Genomic DNA, 10,838 nt, shown 5'->3' with positions numbered 1-10,838 from the left:
AAGCTCTTTATCCCGTCCACCCTCTGGTCCACCGGATTAAGGACAGCCTCCACTAGCTCCATTCAGGGGCATCTTTGTGGCATTCCTCCGGATCCCAGGGCACGTTGGTATCAGCGGAAACGAGGCAGCCGATATAGCAGCCAAGGCTGCTGTCTCTCTTACTCTGTGCGCTGTTAGCATGGTTCCCTTTGCTGATCTACAGAGCGTTTTATGTCGTCGTGTTGCTCTTTTATGGCACACACATTGGTCTACTCTTGCCGATAATAAATTACGGGATATAAAACCTCTTCCCTGTACTTGGACCTCTTCTTTCCGGCCTCGTTGTCGAGAGGAGGTAATTTTAGCTAGACTTCGGATAGGGAACTGCCTTTTTAGTCATAGATATCTTTCAAGTGGCGATCCTCCCCCGCTTTGTCCCCATTGCTCTGAACTATGGATGGTGAGACACCTCTTACATCAGTGCCCCTATTTTAAACCGCAACGCACTCGTTTACAGTTATCGCCTGATATATCTTCCCTTTTAGCAGATGACACGCGCTCAGCCGATCGTGTCCTTGAGTTTATCAGTGTCAGTGAGATGACGTCGGTCATTTGAAGCGCTTGTTTGGGAATACGACCCTCACCCCCGTCCTTCAAGAGTAATTTTCTAATATTTCCTTCCGGTTTTAGTTTCTCTCCTCCTTGAGTTTCGCTCCCATTGCTGATGATTTAATATTCGAATTTGTACCCTTCCCGAAACCACAGACTTGGCTTTTATGACCGTAGCAGTTTTGCGCCCTGAAACCATAACCAAAAAAAACGGCAGTTTCCTTGGAAGATGACGGATTCGCGCCCTCCTATTGGCGTGATGAAGAAATTATCAGGATTCATCAGACCATGCAACGCTCTGCCACTGCAACGACGTCCAGTGCCGATGGTCACGTGCCCATTTCTGTCGTAGTCGCCAATCTCGTGGTGTTTATGTTGCCACTTCCATGGGTCGTCCATCGTCTACGGAAGCCCTCTCTTAGGAGTGTTCAGACACACTTGTACTCTTCCCAGCATTGAAGTTTGATGTTAGTTTCTCAGTAGTTCATAGACTGTCCTGCATTACCAATGTGCACAGCCTACGACGTTCGACATCTAAAATGAGAGGTTTCGCCCCGTATTGAAGACACTCACCACAACACTCCTCGAACACTCGACAAGTCGTGCAGTTTCCGAAATTCTCGTGCTTGGCCTCCGTGCCACCAGAATGCGCTCGCGGTCAGACTCAAAGAGATCAGGCTCCTTTCTCATTCTACACATGGACAGAATGCTCATCATACTACATGCACCGTCCATGTGTCTGACTAACAGTCATTCCTCTCCAGGTGACGCTGCTATCGCATGGATTGGTTTGTATCGATACTATGTCTGTGGTCGCAATACGTACAAGGACCAAGAGGTGACAATAAGACCGGAAGGAGAAGAAGAACGAAGCGATAAAGTTAAAAATGGTCTAAGACAGGGATGTAGTCTCTCGCCCTTGGTGATCAATCGACATATCGAAGAGGCAATGACGGAAATAAAAGAAGGTTTCAAGGGTGGGATTAACAAGGCGAAAGGACATCAATGATAAGATTCGCTGATGACATTGCTATTCTTAGTGAAGATGAAGAAGTCCTATAGGATCTCTTGAGGAGAATGATCAGTCTAAAGACTGCAGAATGTGGACTGAGAGTAAATCGAAGAAAGATTAAGGTAATGTGTAGTAGCAGAAACGAGAACAGTGGCAAATTTAACTTCAGAGTTGGTGATCACGAAGTAGACGCATTTATGGAATTCTGCTATCTAGGCAGCGAAATAAACCATGACGGCTGGAGCATGAAGGACATAAAAAGCAAAACTGAACTGGCAGAAAAAGCCTCCCAGGCCAAAACAAGTCTAATAGTGTCAAACGTAGGTCTTATTTTGAGGAAGGAATTTCTGAAAAAGTTCGTTTCCAGCAGAGCAGTGTGCGGTAGTGAAACGTTGACTGCGAGAAAATCAAATCAGAAGGGGCTCGAATCATTTGATATGTGGTGCTGCAGAGGAAGAATGTTCAAAATTGGTAAACTGATAAGGTAAGGAATGAAGAAGTTATCCGTATGAACAGCTGGCAGAGAAAAACATAGATAACACTGACAAGAAGATGGGACCTGTTGATAGGACATGTGTTAAGACATCAGGGAATAACTTCCATGGTACTACTACAGGGAGCTACATAGGGCAACATCGCTAGAGAAGACAGAAATTGAAATACATTCAGCAAATCATTGAGGACGTAGGTTTCAACTACTGCTTAGATGAAAAGGTGGACATAGGAGAGCAATTTGTGGTGGGCCGCATCAAACCATTCAGAAGACTTACGACGAGGAAAAGCGCTAGGGAAAGTGAACTATACTACATTCCTCAGCTCCTTTTGTATGTCGGCGTAAAATGTGGACCTGCGTACTGCGCTTGATCATCGAAAATGCATCTGTACGAATTATGAATTAAATTTCACCTTGAAGATTTTCCGACTGTATGTAAAGGTTAATCTCAACTACTGATATCACTATATGAATACTGTTTTCACTAAAAGATTGATTGACGAGGAAAGTTTATGTATACACTTTAGTAGCACTATGTCAGACAAGTCTACTGGAATAGATACTTCCACGGGACAACTCGGTAATCGAATGTTTGTAACTTTTTTATATTTGTTGCACATGAAGTTCAGAATTCAAATATACCTTTCCCAAATCATATCAATGCAACTCTCAAAAGCATTTTTAAGATGCTTCACTAAGGTAGTGTCCATTCTGTTTTCTCGGTAACTTGTGAAAGTTGCATCTAGCTGCTTTGAGAGAGGTATATTGGAGTTCTACACTTCACGTACCTTAACAATAAATAATTACAAAAATTGGCGAGTCACGTGCTCCACTTGTTAGAGCTACCGTTACAAAGCTAGTCTACAAACATTTATGTCTGTACTGGGAATGTGTCAAAGAAGGAATATTTCTAGTGAATAACACTCTATTTTCCAACGGTAACCACTTCTCTAGAATACCGTCCTATTATATGTAGATGGCTAGTGACTGTGCCGTCGCCCTCTAAGATTTTTTTGAGAGTTTCTGAGTTTGACTCACCGACTTGGTGCACTTCACATAAATCATACAGTTAATGTGAATTTTGCGGACACAGTCTCGTGAACAAAATTGTTTCCATTGCTACGACAAGTCCGACGTTGATTACTGAATGAGGATGAGAAAATATGATGCAGCAACTTGAGGCTACCGACTCAATTGTCGTAATCAGCAACGATTTACCAATAGACCTCATTTTCTCCGCGTTTCTCCAATAGGTGCAGTCACATTAGCAAAAGAAAGAAACCTTTACGTTTCAACTCCCAACGTTCGAAATAACTGTACAGGATGTTGCCGTAATGGTGTCACAAATTTTCAGAGGTGATGGAGAAGGATAATTGTGCCAATACGAGGTACGACCCAGATTCTGAATCGACTGAGTCGAAATTTATAAGCGGAAATCGTTCTGAATCCTCTGGTAATGGAATATATGTAGCAGTATACTTGTTGCTAATATTGTAGGGTAGGCAACAACTACCAGTACATTCGTGAGGAGATTGGGATTATAACTCAACTAAGCCAATACAGATAGCGGTTTTTGTACTGAATGTGCACTCGTGCACTCGTGCAGACTGTGTTTATAAGTTGAAATAGTAACGTGGACGAGCCCTAACCAATGTAGTAGTACCCAATGATGGTACGTGCAGACATGATTTGCGTGTATGGGCAAGCAAATGAAAGCAGCAGAGGCGCGAAAATATTGTACAGGACCAATAACCCGCATAAGACACGCGTCTCATGTGATGTTTCGAAGAATATTCAAATGCTTAAGTGAAACAGGGTAATTGGCACCACGGTACAGCGAGTACAACGACCGAGGAAGACGAACAAAGGGACTCCCGAATTACAAGATCCACTGTATGCTCGAGTGGTTGAAAGCTATGCAATCAGAATTCGGTCATTTGCAAGGGAAGTCTATGTTTTGCAGTGTACTGTGTATCGAGGATTGTGTGAAATGCAACTACAACCCTACCAACCACAGATAGTGCCTGCCATGACTCCTGCTGACCTTGGACCTCGTGTCGTGTTCAGCCAAAGGTTTTTGCAGCGAGTTATGGTCGATCGTTACTTTTCTGCATCTGTACACTGCCGCAATAAAGAAAGAAGTCTTTTATAGGTTTTGAATTCATTTAAGATTTATTGTTGCGACGGTGCATAACATGGAGCCTCTGAAATATGATTAGATTTACAAATCGACAGCACAAGCTTTTCTGATGTACCTTGTATAGTTCCATGTTGAAACACCCATAGTAGTATGTGGTGTAGCCTCCACGAGTAGCAATGCTGGCGCTGACTCTGCCATTCAATTAATTGTATAGCGGGTGAATACTGCCCTGGGATACGTTATGCCACTTGTTTACGTTAAGTTATATAGGAGTTGCAGGTTGCCAAGTCAGAACGAGTCACTTCCCGCCACATGATGTCCCAAAGGTGCTCCCATAGTGACAGGTACGGAGGAGACTGTCGTGCAGGAGAAGTTGCTGCAAGTCCTACAGAGGGCATTGGGTTTCATGGGCAGTATCCTGTCGGGACGACACATCACCTTACTCTTGTAAGAACGGCAAAAGAAAATTTTTACCAACATTCTGCACTTACCGAGTGCCAGTTAGCGACACCTCCTGAAACACCAAAGATGAACGAGAATTGTAGCTCATGGCGTCCCAGACGGTAAGGCGTATTGGACGAAGGCACTCTACGAGACAGTACTCACCACGTCCACGCCATATGCGCAAACGAACATCGCTTGCGTGCAGGCGGAATGCGCTTTCATCGCTGATGACCACGGTGTGCCAATTCCTCTTCGAAGTGATCATCTGACGGCACTAATCGAGCCGCGCATGTCGATGCTGTGACATGAATGGAAGATGGGTTAGAGGTTTGCGTGCCTGTAGTACGACTACTAATAACCGGCTCGCAACAGTTCGTTTCGACACGCCTGATCTCATAATCCCTATTAACTGAGCTGTGGTAGATGCACGATCTGCCACTGCTCCCTTACAATACGATGATATTGGCAGGTGTCTGACTGCGTGGACTGCCAGAACCATGTTTACAGATTGAGAATGTTCATGTGACCAGCTTCGTTGCACAACTGAGGCAGCATGTCCAACTTGTGTGGCAGTTCTCAGAGAGTACCACCCCTCCACTCGGAAGGACAAAATTTGGCCCCTATATAACTCACTCAGTTGGCCGTAGGAAGCATGAGTGTGTGTCTGTTTCATGGTTGCCTGCTTGCTTCACATATCTGCACTGACTGCATAGAGCCTTCTGGCTGTGAGCATTCCCTACTATAAGATAAACACAGATAGCGCTGTGGTTCTGGTACACGTGCTGCTATGTTATGTGTTTGTGGACAACTTTTCAACTTTTATGCCGGCCGGGATGGCCGAGCGGTTCTACGCGCTACAGTCTGGAACCACGCGACCGCTACAGTCGCAGGTTCGAATCATGCCTCAGGCATGGATGTGTGTGTGATGTCCTTACGTTAGTTAGGTTTAAGTGGTTCTAAGTTCTAGGGCACTGATGACCTTAGAAGTTAAGTCCCATAGTGCTCAGAGCCATTTCAACCCATAGTGCTCAGAGCCATTTTCTTCAACTGTCTTTTTTTTGGAAATTTGTGGAAAGGTCTTACGGGACCAAACTGATGAGGTGATCGGTCCCTAATCCTACACACTAATTAATCTAACTTAAAATATCTTACGATATGCACAACACACACTCCCATGCCCGAGGGAGGACTCGAACCTCCGACGGGATGAGCTGCACCGACCGTGACAAGGCGCCTCTGACCGCGCTGCTCAATTACTATATCAACTCAGTACATATATCTCACCCAGGTGGCATATGCTGTCATCAGATAAAAATCGACATAGTCCTTCCGGATGTATTAACTGCTTTTGCGGCAGTGAATTCATGACGGATGAACTTTGTTTCACCAGAGATGGTATGCTAAATACACTACTGGCCATTAAAATTGCTACACCAAGAAGAAATGAAGATGATAAACGGATATTCATTAGACAAATATATTATACTAGAACTGGCATGTGATTACATTTTCACGCAATTTGGGTGCATACATCCTGAGAAATCAGTACCCAGAACAACCACCTCTGGCCGTAATAACAGCCTTGATACGCCTGGGCATTGAGTCAAACAGAGCTTGGATGGCGTGTACAAGTACAGCTGCCCATGCAGCTTCAACACGATACCACAGTTCATCAGGAGTAGTGACTGGCGTATTGTGACGAGCCAGTTACTCGGCCACCATTGACCTGATGTTTTCATCTGGTGAGATATCTGGAGAATTTGCTGTCCAGAGCAGTAGGAGGACATTTTCTGTATCCAGAAAGGCTCGTACAGAGCCTGCAACATGCGGTCGTGCATTATCCTGCTGAAATGCAGAGTTTCGCAGGGATTGAATGAAGAGTAGAGCCACGGGTCGAAACACATCTGAAATGTAACGTCCACTGTTCAAAGCGCCGTCAATGCGAACAAGAGGTGATGGAGACGTGGAACCATTGGCACCCCATACCATCACGCCGGGTGATACGTCAATATGGCGATGACGAATACACGCTTCCAATGTGCGTTCACCGCGATGTCGCCAAACATGGATGCGACCATCATGATGCTTTATACAGAACCTGGATTCACCAGAAAAAATGACGTTCGCCATCCGTGCACCGAGGTTCGTCGATGAGTACACCATCGCAGGCATCGTCAAGGGTAACGGCAGCCATGGTCTCCGAGCTGATAGTCTATGCTGCTGCAAACGTCTTCGAACTGTTCGTGCAGATGGTTGTTGTCTTGCAAATGTCCCCATCTGTTGACTCAGGGATCGAGACGTGGCTGCACGATCCGTTACAGCCATAAGGTGACTGTCACCTAGACTGCTAGTGATACTACTGATACGTTGGGATCCAGCACGGCGTTCCGTATTACCGTCCTGAACCCGCCGATTCCATATTCTGCTAACAGTCATTGGATCTTGACCAACGCGAGCAGCAAAGTGGCGATACGATAAAACGCAATCGCGATAGGCTACAGTTTTACCTTTATCAAAGTCGGAAACGTGATGGTACACATTTCTCCTCCTTACACGAGGCATCACAACAACGTTTCACCGGGCAACGCCGGTCAACTGTTGTTTGTGTATGAGAATTCGGTTAGAAACTTTCCTCGTGTCTGCACGTTGTAGGTGTCGCCACCGGCGCCAACCTAGAGTGAATGCTGTGAAAAGCTGTCGGTTAAATTTCGCGTCTGTAACACGTCATCTTCTTGGTAGCAATTTTAATGGCCAGTAGTGTATTTACTATTCTGCTAGGTGGTTTCATGCGAATCGCCACTACACCTCATGTGCCAAAAGTCTTATCTCATAATAGCAGTTGTTGTCTAAGTTTCAGTTGCAGTGCTTTTTGTGAATCATCACAGGAAAACTTTCCATATTGTTACAACAGTGTAGCATAGTAATTAACTCTGTGACCCATTCTGCTCCTTTTCTGTTGGCATTATGTACTGACAAATACCGTAGTATGTGTGACGCAGATGGAAAGCATGCTTAATATACGATTGAAGATTCAGTAAAATCTGGCTGTATAAACTGAAGAAAAAAAAGATGAAACTGACTATACTTGAGCCGTAGTAAAAATTGCAATTTTGAAAAGCGCGCCGCAGCGCGTATTGTAAAGCAGTCGCCCTCCGTTTCTGGCGGTGGCGCTGCTGTGACGACCGCGGCTTTGGTGTCTCCCTCTGGTGTGAAAGGGGAAAGGATGTCTGTTCAAGTGCATTTAAACGGCGCTATAAGCTGGCCAGTGCATCAGAGGGTTGGATCCCCTCGTTCGAAGGCCCCAGATTGCAAAGCCTGGGCTACTCTCAGGTTGGAATCTCCGCTTTCGAAGATCGTGTCCCTCTGTCTGTCTGTCTGTCTGTCTGCCCGTCTGTCTGCCCGTCTGCCCCCCCCCCCCCCCCCCCCCTTACTGCTGTAGCTGTTCGTTCGTCCGTCCGTGCGTCCGTCCGTCCGCCTGCCTGCTCGCTGTCCGTCTCCGCCGCTACCGCTGCTGCCTGCTGTCCGTCCGTCCGTCTGTTCGCCGCCGCCGTCGCCGCCGCCGCCGTCGCCGCCAGCCGGTGCTCGCCGCCGCCACCGCCTGGCCGCCGCCGCCGTCGCCGTCCGACCCTGGTCTTCGGCCGTCCTCGCCTTTCTCCGTCTTTGTCTTCGTCTGCCCCGGTTTGTGTCCTTTCCCTTTCGTTCTGTGCGTTATTGTTTCTGTCGTCATGTCCGCCCCCGCCACCACCGCCACCACTACCACTACCGCCATAGTTTACACTTCCCCTTCCGCCGCCTCCACCACTATAACGTGGTATGCCCAGTCCCACCCCCCTCCTTCCATCCCACCTCTTCTCACTCTCCCTTCGCCCTCGCTCTTTGTCGCCCCCTCTCCAGCTACTTCCTCCCGCTCCTCTCGATCTGATCCTTTCTCCCCACTCCCCCAGCCTGTCACTGCAGCTCCGGCTAGGGTGGTGGCCCGTCGGGCCACTGTCCATTCCCAGCTCTCCCCGTCGCCTTCGCCATCACTGCCGCCACCGCCACCGTCATCGTCATCGTCATCGTCGCCGTCGCCTTCGCCTTCACCGTCACCGTCACCATCTCCGGCGCCGACTCCAGCCCCGGGACCTGCGACTCCCCGCCACATTCCAGTTGTTCCCATCTCCCACACCTCCTCCGCCGCCGTCAAGCGCCCCAGTGGCACCCATGTCTCGTCTGCTCCAAAAAAGGCTCCATCTCGCCCCCTTCCCCCACCCCTGATGCCATGGACGTCTCCTCGCCCGTCCCTGCCCCCTCCTCCTCCACCTCTACCCCCTCCTCCTACCGCTACCTCCTCTCCCGTCCGGATCCCTCCCTCCTTGAAGCCCGGAACCTCACCCTCTTCCTTCACCAGAATTGTCCTGGTGCCCCCATCTCCCTCATCACTCCTCGCCATGATTCGGTACTCATCTCAACCCCCAGCCCTACCCTCTACACAGACCTCCTTTCCCGCATCCCTGTCACCCGCTTTGGCCCTCATGCCTCTCTCACCCCTGCTCCCTCGCCACCTCCCTCCTGCCAACCCCAAACTCCGCGTCGCCCGTCGACCCTCACCGCCGTGATCACTTGGGTCAGTCCAGTGATCACGGAGGAGGAGGTGTTGGCGGAGCTTCAGGCCCATCCCCATCTGGAGGTGCGTGTGGTTCGCCGGATCCATAACGCTGCCTGCCCCACCCGCCTTATGCGGGTTTTTTCTGAGCACGCCCCCTCCATAGACCATCTCCTGAAGGAGGGTGCCCTTCTTTTTAACCAGTGTTATAAGGTTGACCCGTCCCGTTCCCCTCCTCAATCCCTGCGCTGCCAGAGGTGTCTGCACTATAACGCGCACCCCACAGCCGAGTGCCGCGAGGCCCCCACCTGCCCGCATTGTAGGCAAGCGCACTTCCTCACGCAGTGCCCTAACCTCCAATCCCCTCCTTCTTGCAATACCTGCAATCTCCCCCATCCCACCTACTCCCAATAGTGTAAAGCCCGACCCCCTCCGACCACTCCTGAACTCACCGTCCCTGTCTGTCCCCTGGACGCCCCCACCCTTCCTGGCAATTCCCTTCGTCCCCCCCCCCCCCACCGAGGAGGACTTCATCAGGTTCATCACCATCGTCCTTCAAAATGTTCATCCCTTTCAGCGCCCCCACACCCTCCAGCAGATCTCTCTTGCCGCCCGTTCCATATTCCAACTCAAGATGTACGCCACCTACTCCTACAACCTGGCCCATTTCACCTTCTCCCATCTTGACACCCTCGTCTAAATCCCTGTCATGGCGCGACAGCAACGTATCCTTTTCAACAATATTCGCTCCCTCTCCGCCTACAAGAACCTCTTCCCGCACACCCTTGCCACCCACCGCGTGGATGCCTTCCTCCTCAATGAAATCTTCCTCCAACCCCACCGCTCCATCCACACCTCACCCTATCTCCTCCACCGCTCCGATAACCCCCTCCCAATTGCGCGTGGCGGAGTTGCCATTGGTCACCACCACCAGATCCCCGTTCGGCTCCAGCCTCTCCTTCCTGACCCCACCAGACACCTGATCCTTAGTCTCTTCTTCCCCGGCCTTACCGTTACCTGCGCCACCATCTATGTCCGCCCTAACGCCCCTATTCCCTTCGACTTCCTCTCCCACATTGACCGTACCTTCTCCTCCTACGTGATCGCCGCCGACCTCTACATCCATAGTCGTTCCGCCGCCCAGTTACGGCGGTGGCATCGGTTCCTCTCCTCCCTTCAAGGCGACCTCATCCCCATCCCCCAGCACACCCGTCCCGAATCCCACTCCACTCCTGATTTTATCCTCTCCTCCCCCAACCTCCTTGGCCGCATAACGGTGGATGTCCTGGAGCCTATTGGTAGCGACCATCTCCCTGTCCTCCTCACCATTTCAGACGGTCGTCGCCCTCGCCCCGACCCTCGTACTGACCCTCCCCCTAAGTATGTCCATGACTATTCCCATGCCGACTGGATGCCTACCGGGATATCCTTTCCACCCAGGTCGATAGCCACCCCTTCACCTACCACCACCCTGACGATGTCACCCATGCCGCCTCCTTTCTCCAGCAGACCTTGTCTGAGGCCGTGGAGGCCCACGTCCCTACTGTCGCCATCCACCCCCACCATCCTACCTTAC

Source organism: Schistocerca piceifrons, chromosome 3 (assembly GCF_021461385.2).
Source record: "Schistocerca piceifrons isolate TAMUIC-IGC-003096 chromosome 3, iqSchPice1.1, whole genome shotgun sequence".
NCBI classification, from domain to species: Eukaryota; Metazoa; Arthropoda; class Insecta; order Orthoptera; family Acrididae; genus Schistocerca; species Schistocerca piceifrons.
Note: the sequence above shows the minus strand (reverse complement) of the source record.